This window comes from Cyprinodon tularosa, unplaced genomic scaffold (genome assembly GCF_016077235.1).
Source record: "Cyprinodon tularosa strain WSP-4 unplaced genomic scaffold, ASM1607723v1 ctg197, whole genome shotgun sequence".
NCBI lineage: Eukaryota > Metazoa > Chordata > Actinopteri > Cyprinodontiformes > Cyprinodontidae > Cyprinodon > Cyprinodon tularosa.
The window spans coordinates 4,492,050-4,510,087 of NW_024038720.1; positions in this window are offsets into that span (position 1 = coordinate 4,492,050).

Consider the following 18,038-nt stretch of genomic DNA (forward strand, 5'->3'; position numbering starts at 1 on the left):
CCACAGTCCAATTAAATTCATCCATCTATTAGCAATTTACTTCACCGCTACTATAGTCATTTAGTGAGGTGCAAACTGGTGCCAAATAGAAATCTGATGAGCAAATGATAGCAGGAAAAAATCCTGTCAAGAACCATGATGTTTTGATAATGTGTCGGGTAAATGCTGGCTAGATTAGAGCTGACAGTCCTTAGTTGAAGGCAGCTTACGACAGAGATCCAGCTGTGCTGCTAAAATCCTCACCCACATGTTTCCTTGTCCGTTTTTTTGTTTTTGAAGCATGAAATATTTGTAAAGAAAGTGTTTCTCTTTGCAATTTATTGCTTTTTTTCAGTTGTTTATCTGAAAAATACAGTCTTCAGGCAAAGGTTGGGATGCATTTGTTTTCTTTACCCTGAAAACAAGTCCAGAGATTTTCAGGTATTTAAAGACATACCTTTTTAAAACCTAGACTGAAATTAACACCTAATATTTCACATATAATGTAGTATCTTTAAGGTTTGTGATTTAGTGCCAATATAAGCATCACCTCTAAGGAGAAATTTAATTGTAACACAGCAGAAAATACATCTATTTTCTGATAAGATATGACATCAACCCACCTCAGCCTTGTAGTCTTCATGGTTGATGTATGTAAACCTCAGAATTTACCATAAATACACATCAAGTACAGAAGACATGACAAACTCTGCTCCAAAGTAAAATCTTAGTTTTCACAGTCTGGCAACACATAGATGTAAGCCTGCCTGGGGAGTAATAGATTATGTGTCTGTGACGTGCTGAGCATTTGCAAAGTTTACATGGTTTAAACATGTCCACCAGGGGACAAAATATCTCCTACAGAGTGATCTGTCAATATCAGCAAAACTTTCTTATCATAATTTCTATATGTTTGGTTACTTATTAAAATTTAGTAAAGTCTACATTTTTAACACTGTTGAATTACTGTAATTTAGGCTAGTTAACTATTACTAGATTGGACTAGACCAGACATGGGCATACTACGGCCCCCGGGCCGTATACGGCCCGTTAGGCTTTTTAATCCGGCCCGCCGAACTTGTCCAAATTACCCTATTTTCATGACTGTAAGGCGCACATAAACGTCTTTTTTTTTTTTTTCTCAAAATGTGCGGTGCGCCCTATGTGTGTTGTAACTGCGACTTTTGAGACCACCATGCACCATGCAGAACTCCTCATCTCCTCATTGAGGAGATGATGAAAGCGTGGCTGAGGGAGGTGAATGTAAGGAGACCAGGTGTTTTTTTCCCACTCATCACCATCGCTGTTAATCTGTAACTCCATGTGTGCCCATCTCACAGCTGATGTGAAAAACGTGGGGAAACAAATAAATGCTGTGCTCGCTGTTATTCAACCGCTCGACATCGGTGTGAACCGGACGCAGCAGAAGCAGCGAGTTTACATGCAAAGTCAATGGTTGACGCGCGTATAGGCGCAGCAAAGGGTCCCTCAGCGCGTTTTGAGCTGCAGGTGCAGCACGTCAGGATCGTTTATCAGAAGCGCCGGATCTGACCATTCTCAAGGCGCTCCTGATCATTTTTCGGTAAAAACAGGTCATATAATCATCTCAACTTTGTATCATCCATTTTAATCGGTTGCTCTTTTTAAGAAATTGTAAAATAAATACATTAACGAGGTCCTCTTACGCTGTTTTGTGTTTTTTTAAACGCCAAGAGAATCGGTATTTCTCCAACTTTTGTCCCTTCAGCCTGACAGAAATAAACGTCAGTCACCGAACACAACAACACGTAGTGTATTTTTAATTTTTCATTGCTGATATAAGAGGATTGAAACTGGCTGATAGCAGGGCACACAAATTAAGACGTCCTGCGAAGATGAGAGTAGAATTTCTGGTTAATCACCTTCTAATGTAAAATATGACAGATTACTGGATTAAGGATATTAATAGTATACCACATCACACATATCAATTTTAGAGAAATTGGAAACAGTTACTCTTTATTTCCCAAAGATATGGGAGGAGGAGAGGAGATAATGGATGTTTCAGCTTACTGAAATATTCTGTTCCCCCTCCATAACAGGGGAAGAAATTAATTTACCTGCAAGTCTTTAACTGTGCTTATTCCTCTCACCACCGAGAACAAATCCTGTGGATTTGGTCATATTTACTCTTTATTTGCAAAAATTAAAGGGGGGGAACCATATATTTCAGCTGCCTGAAATAATCTGTTCCCCCTCCATAGGGGGCCTCTGGGCCGGGTCTCCTCCGGGTTCACCGCAGTGGCTGGCAGGTGTTTTTTTCATCTAAATAATCTAAATCTTGCAGCTATATTTGATGTGATCAGTGGGAATAAAGTAGTTTTAATATGTTTTTAAGTGAGAAAGTCCACCTGAAAACTTAATAATTGCAGTCAGTTCATCCAGATTTCTACTGTCGGTGCACCACATACCAGCGGTGCACCGACAGTAGAAATCCCTCTAGGCTGGGTAGCCTCCGGGTTCACCGCGGTGGCTGGCAGGTGTTTTTCATCTAAATAATTTAAACTGCAGGCACCAGGATACCGGTAATAAAAGCCAACATATTCCGTCGGCAGGTTTCAGGATTTTAAGTTAATTTAGGAGTCATCACAGCGCTCTGTGTCATCAGCGATGTGTCTGTCTCACGGCCAGCACGTAGGTTTGATTAATACTTTGTAATAAATAAATGAATAAAGCACAATCATACTCAGTTTTGCTCCCGCTCTATTTTTAAATACGCAGTAGAGGTATTTAAACGTAGTAGAGGACATGTACCTGTATATAAGAAAACCCTATAGTCCGGTGCGCATTATGTCTGTGTTAAATACAGAAATGGCACACATAACTGAGACTGCGCCTTTTAGTACGGCGCGCCTTATGGTCGTGAAAATTGTCTGTTTTTTTATACATTTCAATCCCCAGGTTTAATTAATGACATTGCTTGTCCAAATGCTCCTGGCCCGGCCCTTCTGTCAAAAAGTTTGCCCACCCCTGGACTAGACTGAATGACTAGAATGATTATCCCATCTGGTTTTGACACACCTGGTGGTTAGGGTCTCCAAGCATGAATCAGGCATGAAAATCATCTACAAATGATTGAAAAATACATTTTCCACATTGCCTTAAATACATTAAAACAAACATGTTGTTTCATCGTTCTAGTCCAATATATTTCAGTATAGGTTTATTTATAGAGAGCCAATTAACAACCCGTGTAATCTAAAGGCACTTTATGAAGACAATTCAATCACATCATACAGACGAATTGGTTAAAAGCTTCCTATCTAGGGGAAACCCAGCTTATTGCTCTGAGTCAATGACTTTGCAGTCACTTAGTCCACTTAGTAAAACACCTGTCAGGTTTAGGTTCAATTAGCTTGTTTTATTACCTTATTCTTCATGCCTTGTAAATCTACATGAGTTAAGGTGCAGCAATAAACAAGCAAATATTGGAAAATATGATGCAAAAGTGATGCAGAAAACACCTATGATTTGAGATGCTGATGCTTTTACAGTGTTGTTCTTAGTCTATTTCCTGATGCGCACCACATAACTGAGCTCATAAATAAAACAGCAGAATTTAATCTTTGTTCAAACACATTGTTTGACATACGCCTCCATTTTTTCTGACAGAGGCCTTAAATGGTTGTGTAAATAATGATGGAAATAACAGTGGAGGTGCATGATTGTGTGTTTAACCTTCTAGAAGCGACCACAACTTTACCGTAGCAGTTGCCAATCAGAAAACGTTTGAACGTGTGAGCATAGAATTTCCTAAGCAGATGTTCACATGCATTATTTTGATTTGTTCTAAAAAGCCAGTAAAGAAACAACACAATGTGGTTTATTTATCTGTATTGTTGGTAGACCAGAATTTTGTGCACATAAAAAAAAATATATATTTTTTTTTGCTCTTAGATCTCATTATGCTTGTCAATGGGGATAATGAAAGGCATTGTACTCATAGCTCCTTTTATACTGTATGTTTTAGCTCTGTGTAACTTTGTACAAGAGGATGCAGTGTTACTGCAGAACTCAGTGGCAATAAGCTAGAAATAAGAAATACACACATTAGCCTTTTTTATACTCATTAACATAATTCATTGAACAAGCTATTCCATTTTCTGTTTTTTTTCCCCTGTAGAAAGTATTTGTGGGAATGTGTTTAATTGTCTTGACCTTTAGTCAAAAAATTGCAAGAAGACATTCATCTTTTACTCTCAGATTGATAAGAAAGAAAAGACAGGTGATATTTTACAGTTAATATTATAAATGCCTTTATTAATTGATTCATCCAAAAATATTTGACAGATTAATCAGTTTGCATAATAGTCATTAGTTGCAGCCCTAATTTTATGGTAACATTTTAAACACATTTCTTACATAATACAGCACTGAAGCGCAGCTGCTTCACATTCAGGCTGCCCTGCATCATTATATCTGTGTTTGCTACAGTCATATAATTTTTCTATTATAGAATATTATAGAAGTGCGTTTTTAATAGCAAAGGATAAAGGATTAAATGTAACACAACCTTTTATCATCATCCTATATTGCTTACTGTCTGACTGTTAAAATAGCTCCTTATGTCTATTTTCTTTTTTAATGACATCCTCTACAAAGCACAACACTAAGAATGAGCCTCAGTTTATGCCAATATAAAATCACTTCTAACAATTATAAAAGACAATATAACACTATCCTATCTGTAATGTAATAGTATCCAAAATAAACAGCCAGATTCAAGCCTTATTTACCAGACAGTAATGTTTGTACTAATTTACTTATTTATTTACTGGTGTGGAAATCTAGAAAAATAGAATTAGTGTAAATAGAGTTCCTCTGTTTGTCTTTAACGTATTTCTAGAATAGAAGTCAATTAGATAGCACTATTTTTATGTGAAAAACAAAAAAATAGCACATCTTTAGCATACTTCTTGTGTTGTTATGTTCTACAAAAGAAATAACACCTGTTATTATACCTGAACTGCTGTCAAAAATGAATACAGTAATAGCAAAGAAATATTGGTAAAAGGGAATCAGAAATGTTGATCGCTTACAATCTTTGCTTGTTAATTTTAACAGCAGTTTTCAGAGCTCCTGTCTGACTCAGAATATTTAGTTTTACAAATCAAAACACTCTCCTGCTTCTTTACTGAGCTGCAATCAGAAGCTTTTGCCTGTTTTAGTGTAGTACAATATTTATTTTTTTAATTGGAACTAGTTTCGTTTAATATTAATTTTGGTGACCGCCATATTCTAGCGTCATCTTTTTTTTTATTTCGCGTTCCAAGCACGCAGGGGCACACACATACAGACTAGAAAACAAGCAATCAGAAAGAGAGAAGGCGGAACTTAAGGTGGAAAAATGTGGAGCAGTGGAGCACAGTTACGAGCGCTGCTACATGAAAGGTACAGGAATGACCAGGCAGAGGCAGCTACCAGGCAGAGGAGATGTGAGAGGAAAAGAAGCAACTGCTGCAACAATGCTGTGTTGTAAATTACAAACATATTGTCCACATCGAATTATTAGTAGGGACAAGTAGGTCGATCCAAAATGTTGGTAGGGACATGTCCCTATGATGCCTATGCAAATCTACGACCATTCTTGTTCAGTTACTCTTTGCTGGTTCTTTGTTTTTTCGTGGCTCCACACGTGTGCTTCCCAAATAACTCCTGGATTTTGGCTTTCTTTGTTTTGTTAGTGGGCTTTTAATTCTCTTGCCCTTTGGAATATAATTAAATCAACAAATCTCCGCTCTGCCTCCTTCTGCCTCTTCGTTTGGGTCCTCAACTAACTTCCAACAAACCTGACATGTTTGACTTGAAGTTGAATAATTTTTGTATATAAATTCTTATATTTAGCATGGAATCTGTCGTGCCTTTATTTCATATCAGGGCAGAAATAAATATTTGAGCTCTATTCAACACTGTCATTGGCTGTCCTAACACACAGCCAGTTGGGCGTGTGTTCACAGCATAACATGTGACAGTGCAACAGTTATTTGATCAGAAAAAAGATATTTAGAACAAGATTTACTTGCACAACTTTCATTTGCTGTCCTCTGGGGAGGGAAAGCAAATGAAAGTTGGGGTGGTGGTGGGGGGTCATTGAATGAAATTGTATGCATAACAATAGTCTAAACATAACTTAAAAGCCTCCTACTGTGATTATGGGTTAAAGCCAGATTAAAATAGCAGTATTTCCTCCTTGGGTAACATGTTTCTGATGTGATATTATAGCAATGAGTGGTCTGTAAAAATTGCTGGTAAAATGTGGAATGTTTTTAACACATTAAAATAGAAATGATCAAGGTGTTCAAAGCAGATACTCTCTTTAATGTTGGACCATGTGTACTGTCTGGAGCCTGTGTGCATCCTCCTCCATATAGCCACCTGTCTGTGGGATGAGACCAACTGCTGCAGGGTTTGTTGGGAGGCCGGAAGAGACTCTGCATGATTGCACTCTAAAAATTCAATTTGTGTACATTCAAAATCCCTTCCTAAAAAAAAAAAAAAACATAATCTCCTAAATGTTCCACAATTTTTTCTAAGAAATATTTTCTCTCTGCACCTGCATTAGGTGCATACATATTAATGGCCAAACTGTTTTAACTAAAAACAACTTCTCTGGATGATATGTTGCATGCTAGAATGCAATAAATGTAACTCAAGGGATATGTTGTTTAACAAATAATTTGTGTTATTATTTCCAATAGTATAGTAAAGAGGTTGTGGCATGGCAAGCATTCTCAATGTGGATTTCCAACTCCATAGTTTAGAGATAAAACAATACACTATTGTTGTTGTTGTTTTTTTTTGCTCTACCCATGGATCTATCTGCCGAAGCTCTCCCTCAGACTTTACAGATGTATCTTGTACAAACAAGTTGTGATGTCATTGCAGAGTCCTTTGTAATTAATCATAGATTATGCTGATAATTTTATCCTTCCCTCTTGTTGGTACATATAATACAGTAACAGGTGTTTTCTCAGGTAAAATCCATCCTAAAGCAATCCACTTTTGTGAGCTAATTGAGATTTAAGATTCCTTGCACTCTACTATGGATTACTTTTTGCATGGCTTGAGTGTGGCGACTGCGCAAAAAGATGCAGGTCTTTTTTTTTTTTACATATGATGCGACTTGAGGTTAAGCTACATGTTTAAAAAAAATGTATCCAGCAATTTCAAACCAGCAGCAATGTCAAACCAGCAGTCATTGAATCCTAAAACACTTCCAAGTTGATCGGCATAATAGCCTTGGCAGAGGACACCAACAATCAAGCAGCTGGTCTTTATTAGGTAATGTCAACTTTGTAAAGGTTTACATCAACTCCATGGCTATATGAGACTTTATTATGGGATAAATTATCAGTATCTATTTTTTACCTTTAACAAAAGAATATCTGAGGTTGTAAATTTGTCATTAAAGTTAATGAAACTGTGGACTACTCATATTATAAATCTTTGCAAACCCCTGGCAGTAATGTGTGTGGGCCCACATATGTGTTCCAACACCAATTTTTTCCCCGCAGCCATTGGGAAAAACCAATGCTTGAGGTTTGCATAACTCTGAGTTTGCCAGATGGAAGACGGGTGAAAACAACGTCCTGGGTTTTCACAGATTTTATGATGAAGCTGTTTAAATTGATTTCCTTTAGGAGTGGGGAGCCAATGAATTAGACTTAGACAAACTTTATTGTGATTTTGTATACACTCCGTGTATACAAAACGAAATTTCATTTATACAACTTTCAGAGAGTAAATCAGCAGCATCTTGGCAGTGAAAAGGAGCATTTCCATTCATAAAATGCAGCAGTGATCAAATGTAAACAGTTTGAGAGAGAAAATGGTGCGAAAAAGGCATCGATGTGGAAGTTCAGAGAAGTACAAAAATAGATTAATATATATAGTGCCGTAGAAAGCAGTAGAAAACATTTGAGTTGCGTTCTATATGGTATGATGTTATCTATGGGAGAATTATCCTGCCATAATGCAAGAGCACATAATTTAAATTTGAGAAAAGAATTTCATCTTCTTGCACTCAAAACTTATAATGCTCACACTCAAAACATGCGCTCTATCTCAAATATTTTCTCTTCTCTCTCTAATCTTTGTTTCTTCTCTTAGATTTAATGCTTCTTGCACAGATATTTTCTCCTCTCGCTTGCCTCCTTCTCTTCGCGCACAAACCGCTCACTGCTCAAGTCTCAGTTACGCTCTGAGACTCGAGCAGTTATTGTTGGTAAGGTTTATCACAGGCACACTCAGTCGAGTTAGACAAGCGCACCCTTTCTGAGGCTGTCGTTGAATTGGCTGGAAAGGTTGCTACGCGACGATCCGATCCAATCTGAGAGAGAGCAAAAAAAAATCCGCAAGCAGAGCCTACGGGTTTGCGAGCGTAACTGAGACTCGAGCAGAGCGTGAGAAGAAACAAAGATTTGAGAGAGAAGAGAAAATATTTGAGAGAGAGCGCATGTTTTGAGTGTGAGCATTATAAGTTATGAGTGCAAGAAGATGAAATTCTTTTCTCAAATTGAAATTATGTGCTCTTGCATTGTGGCAGGATAATTCTCCAACAGTTATCAGTGTGAGTATCGATTTATGATTTGACTTTTAAGTTTTTTTAAGAGTTCGTAGTCTGATGGCAGTGGGGAAAAAGCTGTCACAGAACCTATTCATCCTGCATAGTATGCTGCGGAGCCTCTTTCCAGAGGGCAGCAGGGAGAACAGTTACGTTATGGGCTTGGGGGATGCAGCACCGGGATGAAATGTGTTTTATGGAGGGGAGAGGAGCCCCGATGATCCTCTTTGCTGTTCTTACAGTACCACTGTTCTCACCTTCTTCCAGTCCGAGGTGCTGCAGCCTCCACACCATACAGTGAGACAGCTGGTCAGTATGCTCTCTATGGTTTTCTTTAGAAGGTCGTGAGGATGGGCAGGGGCAGGTGGGCTCTCCTCATCCGCTCGCAGAAAATACAAGCGCGTCTGTGCCCTTTTGACCAGGGAGGAGGTGTTCATAGTCCAGGTGAGGTTGTCTGTGATGTGCACCCCCAGAAATGTGGTGCTGCTGACCGCCTCTACAGCTGAGCTGTTGATGAGCAGTTGAGTGTGGTATGGCTGAATTTTTCTGAAGTCGCGATGATTTCCTTCGTCTTCACCACGTTCAGGATCAGGCTGTTATCTCTACACCAGTCCAGAGATAACAGCCTGAAGTCCCGTAGCTCTGTAGTCCTGGTCATTGTCGTCTTCTATGAGTTCTAACACAATGGTGTTGTCTGCAAACTTCACAATGTCATTGGTGGTGAACCTTGGGGCGCAGTTGTGTGTCTTGAGAGTGAACAGCAGGGTGGGGTGTGGGGGCAGTCAGAAACTCGATGTCTGGAGAGCAGATGCTGCCAAACGATCTAGAATTTTTACACTAGTTTTTGTTTCTGTACACACACAGCCCTCCTCTTCTAGTCTTACAGCTGAATTTGTTGTTTTTATTGGTGCGGTATAATGTGAGCCCCTCCAGTCTAATGGCATTGTCCGGTATGGATGAATCAAGCCATAACTTGGTCAGGATGATGGTGCAGCAGTTGCTAACCACCTTTTTAGAAGAGAGTTTGAGTCAGAGATGTTGGATGTTGTCCAGTGACCAGGCTTTGGAGAGCATTATGGATGGGATCAATGGCGGTCGTAGAGGCAGAATAAATGCCTAGCGTCCAAGTAGGCATACTTTGTGGAATTGTAGAGAGCTGTATTAAGCCACTACCTGCAAGCGCCGCCATGTTGGTTTTATCCAACATGGTGAGCACATCAGTGGTGAGCACATCCATAAATAAGGACAGTGTCTTTTCTGCATTGATTTACAGAGGTCAATGAGATTTTTTGTCTTTTTGGTGCAAGCTTGAGGTCGTTCTCAATGGTTGTTTCGTTTTCAAAACTGAAGGTGTTGCAGCCATGAGAAGCAACGCAGTAATGGGTGTAGAGGGTGTTCGAGAATGGGTTCAGAATTTAGCCCAGAGGGACACTATTAAGAAAGATGATGGAGGATATGGAAGTGTCTATCCTTCTGTGTTGTTAGTCAGAAAGTTATTGGTCCACAGACAGAGGGAGGTTCCCAGATGGAGTTTATTCATCAGTTGGCTCGGTCTGATGGAGCTAAATGCTGAGCTGTATTCAATAAACATAATCCTCATGTCTTCTTGTTTTTCCTTTTTTTTTTCTTTAATAAGCTCAAAGCTGAAATGCTTGAACACCAGCCTCTTAATGCATTTACGGATAACAGGTGTCAGGTCCACAGTGACAACAAAGGGCTTAAGAACAGGAATTATTGTGGCATTTTTCAGACAGCTGAGTCCACTAGCCCCGTGGAACGGACAGCTGAAGATGTTGGTGAATACTGCATGGAAGCTGACAGGCACCTGATTTCAGTAGCTTTATTAATACTTGGGCCATTATCATGCTCTGCTGATGTTAGCGTCATGCAGGACTTTCAGTACCCGATGCTGTTGAATAGAAGAGGTTGGTCATACCCTGATGCTGTAAGCTGTGTCTTGGTATGCAGCCATAATGTTTTGATAGCAAGCATGAGACTAGGTTTATGTGACATGTTGATCCTAAGAGATACCTTCTTCCTAATCAGTTTTTTTTATTTGAGGTAAGTATGATTCCTGTCAGATTAAAACAAATTTTCTCCTTTTCTCCACCTCTATAATAAAGGATTCTAAACAGGGATTATCAGTAATCCATTATAAATACAGCAGTGAAAATAGAAATGAATTTTAAAAACTTTTACACATGAACTTTATTTTTTCTGGGTATATTAAAAAAGAACGTTGATGCAAATAATCCTAATTACAGTATGAATTCTTTTATTTGTGAACTTTTAATACTGCCAGGATGGCAAAAGGCAAAGTCTGAAATGACACGGTATGAGAATGCACTTTCAACACATTAATTTGAGGCAACACACAACTCTTGGCTGATAATAGGCACAAATGCCCATGTCATAATGAGGTGGCAGTGACACTGAAAAGCCTCTTACTCACACAAATTATTAGTCTGTTTGGCTTTGACTGCAGAAACTGCATTACTTCCATTCTGATTTATTCATCACAATTACCTTCGTGTTATGGTTCTCATGAAGAATGAAACAGTTTAGATGAACGCTCATGCTGACCACTGGGTAGCTAAACCAGATACTAGACTTAGATATTTTAATGTTGAATATGCTGTGAATGACATTACCTTAAGGAGCAATAAGCAAAATTTATAGGCTGTTGATAACTGTCTGTAGACTAAAACATGATTTCTGACAAGCAATGGCTCTTTCTACCTCCAGTCCAGCCGCACCCTGCCCTATATATGTATCTAGATCAGTACCAAGAGACTTGCCTAGACTTGCCTTCTAAAACTGAATATCTATAAAAAGTGAATAGGTGGAAAGCATGGATCCCTCTGTGCTGGGTTGGATCGGAACCTCTGATAGAGCAGAGGTTTCCTGTATTCTGGAACTGTTTATGCCTGCTCTATCTTCCCCTGACCTGGATCAGCTTCCTGGAAGTTCTCCGGGGCTGCAGCAACACACGCCACATCTGGTTGGCAGCCCATTGGCTGGATCGCACCCCTTAGCGTGGAGATGGACTGAACTGTGAAATTAGGTAAGTGACTCACTCACGTTAACATCTCCTGTCAGATGATTGTGGTCACTTTCCTTTGTTTCTCCCTCCAGACATGTTGTCTAACACAGGGCTCAGTAAACTTGTGTCAGATGTAGCACACTAGATTTAACTGATGGCACACAGTGTATTCATTCAAGTACAGTCATATGAAAAAGTTTGGGCACCCCATATTAATCTTCATTATTTTTATTTCTAAATATTTGGGTGTTTGCAACAGCTATTTCAGTTTGATACATCTAATAACTGATGGACACATCAGTAATATTTCAGTATTGAATTGGGGTTTATTGGACTAACAGAAAATGTGCAATATGCATTAAAAGAAAACTTAACAGGTGGGTACCCTAATCATTTTATTGATTTGATTAGCCTTAACAATTTTTGACTGACTTACTGAAACACAAAATTTGTTTGGTAACATCATTCAGATTTGAACTTCATAGTCAGGTTTATCCAATCATTAGAACATGTATTTAAAGTGACTGGTTGCAAGTTGTTCTCCTGTTTGAATGTCCTCTGAAGATTCATCATGGGCACCTCAAAACAACTCTCAAATGAAGAAAAGATTATTCAACATGGTCGTTCAGGGGAAGGATACAAAAAGTTTTCTCAGAGATTTAAACTGTCAGTTTCCACTGTAAGTAGCATAGTAAGGAAATGGAAGACGAAAGGGACAGTTCTTGTAAAGCCCAGAGTTGGCAGGCCAAGAAAAATATCAGAGAAGCAGAGAAGAAGAATGGATAGAATGGTGAAGGACAACCCACAGACCACCTCCAAATACCTGCAGCATCATCTTGCTGCAGATAGTGTCACTGTGCATCTTTCAACAATTCAGCGCACTTTGCACCAGGAGAAGCTGTATGGGTGAGTGATGCAACAGAAGCCTTTTCTGCAAGCACACCACAAATGGAATTGCTAAAGATGTACAAAAGCAAATTTGGACAAGCCAGCTTCATTTTGGAATAAGGTCCTGTGGACTGATGAAACGTGAAATGTTTGGTCATTAAAAAAGGAGTTATGCATGGCAACAAAAAAAAAAAAACACAGCATTCCAAGAAAAACACTTGCTACCCACTCTAAAATTTGGTGGAGGTTCCATCATGCTTTGGGGCTTTGTTGCGAATGCTGACACTCGGAATCTGGTTAAAATTGTGGGTAGCATGGATTTCACTCAATATCAGCAGATTATTGAGAATAATGTTCAAGAATCAGTTACAAAGTTGAAGTAATGCCGGGGATGGATAAAAAAGCAAAACAATGATCCAAAACCCCACTGCAAGTCTACTCAGGCCTTCATGCAGATGAAGAATCACAATGTTCTGGAATGACCATACCAATCCCCAGACCTGAATATCATTGATCATCTGTGGGATGTTCAATGATACAAACAGGCTGTCCATGCTCAGCGACCATTAAACTTAACTGAACTGGAATTGTTTTGCAAAGAAGAATGGTCAAAAATCTCTTTATCCAGGATACAGGAACTCATTAAAAGCTACAGGAAGTGACAGGAGGCTTTTGTTGTTTTTTTTTTTGCAAAAGGAGGATCTACTAAATACTACTGTCTCTTTTTTTGGTGAGGTGCCCATATTTTTGCACCTGTGAAATTTTGTTTTAATGCGTACTGCACATTTTCCGTTAGTCCAATAAACCTCAATTGAATACTGAAAAAATACTGTGTTCATCAGTTATTAGCTATATCAAACTGAGATAGCTGTTGGATTTAGAAATTAAAGTAATTGGACTTCCGGTGGCGCCATGGTGTGAAAAGCAGGAGAAAAGGCTGCTCTGAAGAACACGATTAAAACTAGCGTTAAAATAAGGTAAAAACAGTAGAACATAGAGAAAACTCGCTCTTAAAGTGACATAGATCACCCATGGAAAATATGGTCAAGAAAGGAAAGAGTATGGAAGAGAAAGGCGGAAAAGAAAAGAGTACCGGAATGGTGAAAGTACAGAGTCATGCAGGGGAGCGCTCGGAGCCGCCGAAAGGGGACCGTGACTCGGCCATACTTATCGAGCTACGAGAGCTACGAAAAGAGCATGCGGAAGCGGTAGGAGATAATAAGCAAGCAATGGCGAGAGTTGAAGCGAGTATTGGGGAGCTCATGGTCAGAACAACATCCCTGGAGCAGAGAGTAGCTCACATGGAGGAAAGATTGGGAAATAATGAAGACAAGATTGCGCGGGAGGAACGGGTGGCGACATTCCTGCTCCGGGAGGTGACCAAAATATCAGAGAAATGCAACGACCTGCAGTCGAGGATGAGGCGCAACAACATACGGATCCATGGCATCCCCGAGGGTGCAGAAAAAAATGACACCATAGGCTTCATAGCACAATTTATTAAATCCCAGATTAAAACTACAGACGGGATGGACCTGCTATAGAAAGAGAGCACCGGTCACTGGTGAATAAGTCAAAGGATAGCACAGCGCCTCCGAGGGCGATCATTGTGCGCTTTTTGGATTATAGAGTGAAGGAACAGGTGATAAAAGAGGCCTGGAAACAGAAGATCTGCTATGAAGGACAGACTGTTTATTTCAACCAAGATTACACAACAGAGGTCCAAAAGAAAAGGAAGCAGGTGAGAGACGTCATCAAACAGCTGAAGGAGAGGAACGTGAGGGCGCAATCCCCCTATCCGGCCCAACTCAAAATATTTCTGGACACTGGAACAAAGATATTCAGCACAGTGGAAGAAGTGGCGCCTTTGCTGAAAGAAATGGGCATCAAGGTGAAGGAAGACAGACTAGATAGAATTCAGCACATGATGGCGCAGACGGCAAAAGGGACCAGTCACAGGGGTAAGCAGTCGCGGCCCGAAATCACGGAGGCGGACCTGAAAGCGCTCCTGGAGTGATGACGTCAGCCGAGGTGGCATCGTAATAAAGATTACCATATGTATGTATACATATATGTATGCCGTTAAAGAGAAACTAATTGCCATGACCTGCAAAAAAGGGAAAGGACAAGAAAAAAAAAGAAAAAAAAGGGAAAAGAGGAGAAAAAAAAGTGATATTCGTTTTGTTCATAAAAAAAAAAAAAAAAAAAAAACGCTAGTTGTGAAATAATTTGATAGATTACAAGAAAATCGTGTTCATTAAAGAGTAATATTGAGGAGTTTGAGTCTTTAGGGCTTTAGACAACTATTAAGAAGTTGTCAATGCACGCAGTGCTTGTTCATCAGAGAGAAGGTCACAGCTCTATGATGTTAGGACTCTTGGAAGTTCATTGTTCATGTTCCAGACATTGTTATGGGGTTTATATCCCAATAAGTGTGTTTATTTTTTGCTATTGTTTCTTCTCAGTTGAGTTTATGTTTTGTGCAATTTACTTTTCTTTTTAAAGAGGTGTCAGGTACAGCACAGCTCCAGATATGATAGCAATATGAATGGGCTAAATATAGCATCTTACAATGTCCACGGCCTAAACCATCCTATTAAACGTAAGAAGATTTTGACTCAACTAAAAAACCTACAATGTTCCATAGCTTTATTAAAGGAGACACATCTAACTGAGAGCGAACACAGAAAACTAAAAAGGGAGTGGGTCAATCAAGCATATTATGCTTCATTTGGTAAAAGGAGGGGGGTAGCAATCTTAATCAAAAAAGGGATATTGTTTGAAGTTGAAAATGAGGTAAAGGATAAAGAGGGAAGATATGTAATGATTGTAGGACGAATAGGAGATATGACAATATCAATATTAAAAATATATTACCCAAATGAGGAGAAGGACACTTTCTTGAAAGAAATAGTCAAAATAATAACAAATGATGCAAAAGGAATGATACTGATGGGAGGAGATTTTAATACAGTACAAAATAATATATTAGATAGATACCCTTCTGACTTGGGACCACAGACAACAAAGTCTAGAATGCTAAATAATATTACCAAAGAACTTGGTCTTATTGATGTTTGGAGAAGTATCAATCCTAAGAGAGACTACACATTCTACTCAAATCCACACAAAAGCTACTCTCGAATAGACTATTTATATATATCTCAACAACATACACATAAAGTATTAAAATGTAACATAGAAAATATAACTATAAGTGATCATGCACCTATTCTGCTAACTTTAAATACAAGTGAAGAACTTTGCTTTAGATACTGGAGAATGAATGTATCGATCATCTCCAATGAAAATATTGTCAAAGAAATCAAAGAGTCAATTAAGGAATACTTTGAAATAAATGATAATGGGGAAGTTTCACCAACAATATTATGGGAGGGAGGAAAAGCAGTGATAAGAGGGAAAATTATAGAAATAACATCTAGAATGAAAAAAGCCAGAATGAAAGAACAAAACGAGGTGGAAAATAAGATCAAAGAATTGGAAAGGGAACACAAATTAGGGGATAAAAATATAATGGGAGAACTTAAAAAGGCAAAGGACAAATTAGAAGAGATATTAACTGTCAAAGCAGAAGGTTCTCTATGCTTTACAAATCAAAGGTATTACGAAATGGGTAATAGGGCGAGTCGTCTTTTGGCATTTCAACTTAGGAAAGCCCAAGTAAATAGGCACATCTCCAAAATAAAACACCCCTTGAATATGCAGATTAAAACACAACCGAAAGAAATAGCGGAAGCGTTCGCAGACTATTATAAAAACCTGTATGATGATTCGGACAGAAATAATCAGGAAGATGAAACCTCTTCTTTTCTCAAAAGAATTAATCTTCCAACCTTATCAGAAGAAGAATCGCTGGAAATGACGCGACCTATAACTCCACAGGAAATTCTGAAAGTTATTAAAACCCTGTAAGAGTGATAACTATCCTGTGTTTCAACCAGAAGGGTCATAAACTTTTATGACCTCCTGTAGGTCATGAGGCAGAATCACACGGCTGTGTGACTTCCATCCAGCCAGTTGGTCAATTCACACTATCTTGTTACCTGCATCCTCCCAGACAATGATTACTGGCTCTTCTGTTTTAGGCCCGCCTGTTTGATGTTGTAAACTGTTAATAAAAGGCTTTGCCATGAAGGGATCTGTGGGAGAAGGTGATGGCTTTCCAAGCCAATGTAACCCATGGTTATTTTGTCATCAGTGTACATGTATGTTTTTTTCAAATCGTAAGAAAAGGGGGTAATGAAGTTAAGTACTAAGATTTCCCACGCACTGTGAATGCACCGCACCTGCACAGTTGCGCTGCTCACAGCTCCTCCCTGCTCAGACCAAACGCACTTTCTTCCATGGCATCTATCTGCATAGAGCAAGGTAATATTTTAAAATATTCGCCCTGGGTTAAATGCGTGAAAGGCCTTGTTAAATGTCATATTGATGATTATATTTGTATTTTAGAGGCACCAGATGTTGTAGGAGTTCAGTCCTGAAATCCGTTGAGCTGAGGAGTTTTTGTTGTTGTTGTTGAAGAATCCTGGTGAGTCTTGTGAAACAAGTGTTTTTTGCTATGTAAAACCAGTTAGGTTATGAGCTTTTGTTAGAAATATGACTACAATTGCTGTTCATGGTTTATTAGGTGCATTGGCATGGTAAGAAGTAAGCTAACTCACCACATGTGCTCTTCTAAAAAAACATGTACTTTTGTGTGAGGTTTAAGCTAGCTGCACCATGTGTGGTGTTGCTGTAGGTCATAATGTAACTTACCCTTTTGCAGGTCTCCTAGATTTATTTTGAAAGATAAGAATACTTATTACAGGCCTTAATAGCTGCATGTACAGTAAAAGACAAGTTGGAACTGATAATTTTCTTTTCTTTTCTGTATTTATTTTGTTTTGTTTTCTGTACAATGTGATTAAAACAATTTAATTTAGGGTGATTACATGATTGTTTTCCAGTTGAAGTAATTGGTTTGCACAATTGTGTGCAGGCTGGTTTTATATATACATATAGTCCCTGAACCTGCTGCCTCAACCTGAGGGATTCCATCCACGGACCGAACTAGGAACCACCGGAGATGCTGCTGCAGGATGCATCCATTGTGAAGGCCACCTGTCTCTGGAGGGTGGTAGGGAAAAAACATTCCCAATCTGCTCTGAGGATTTCTATTTTTGTTTTTTTGAGATCTCAAATCATTTATTTTTATTTTTTTTGTTACTTTTGGGTCAGATCTGATACCACAAACCAAACTGATGCATCAGGAATATTAAAACTTGCATTAAATACCTACCAAAGAGTGGAAGACGGTGTACTCAGCTGAAATGGACAGTATTTTTTTTTAGTGCACTTGTGGACTCTGATAGAGGATGGTATTGTTGAATTGAATGAATGTGGAAGTGAACAAACTGTGTTGTGCCAATGTTCTAGTTCAGCATTTTGAAATACAGGTTTTCAGTTATTCAATTCTAATGGTTGTCAGTGTCTTATTTTGGTTGGAATAATCTTTCACTTAGT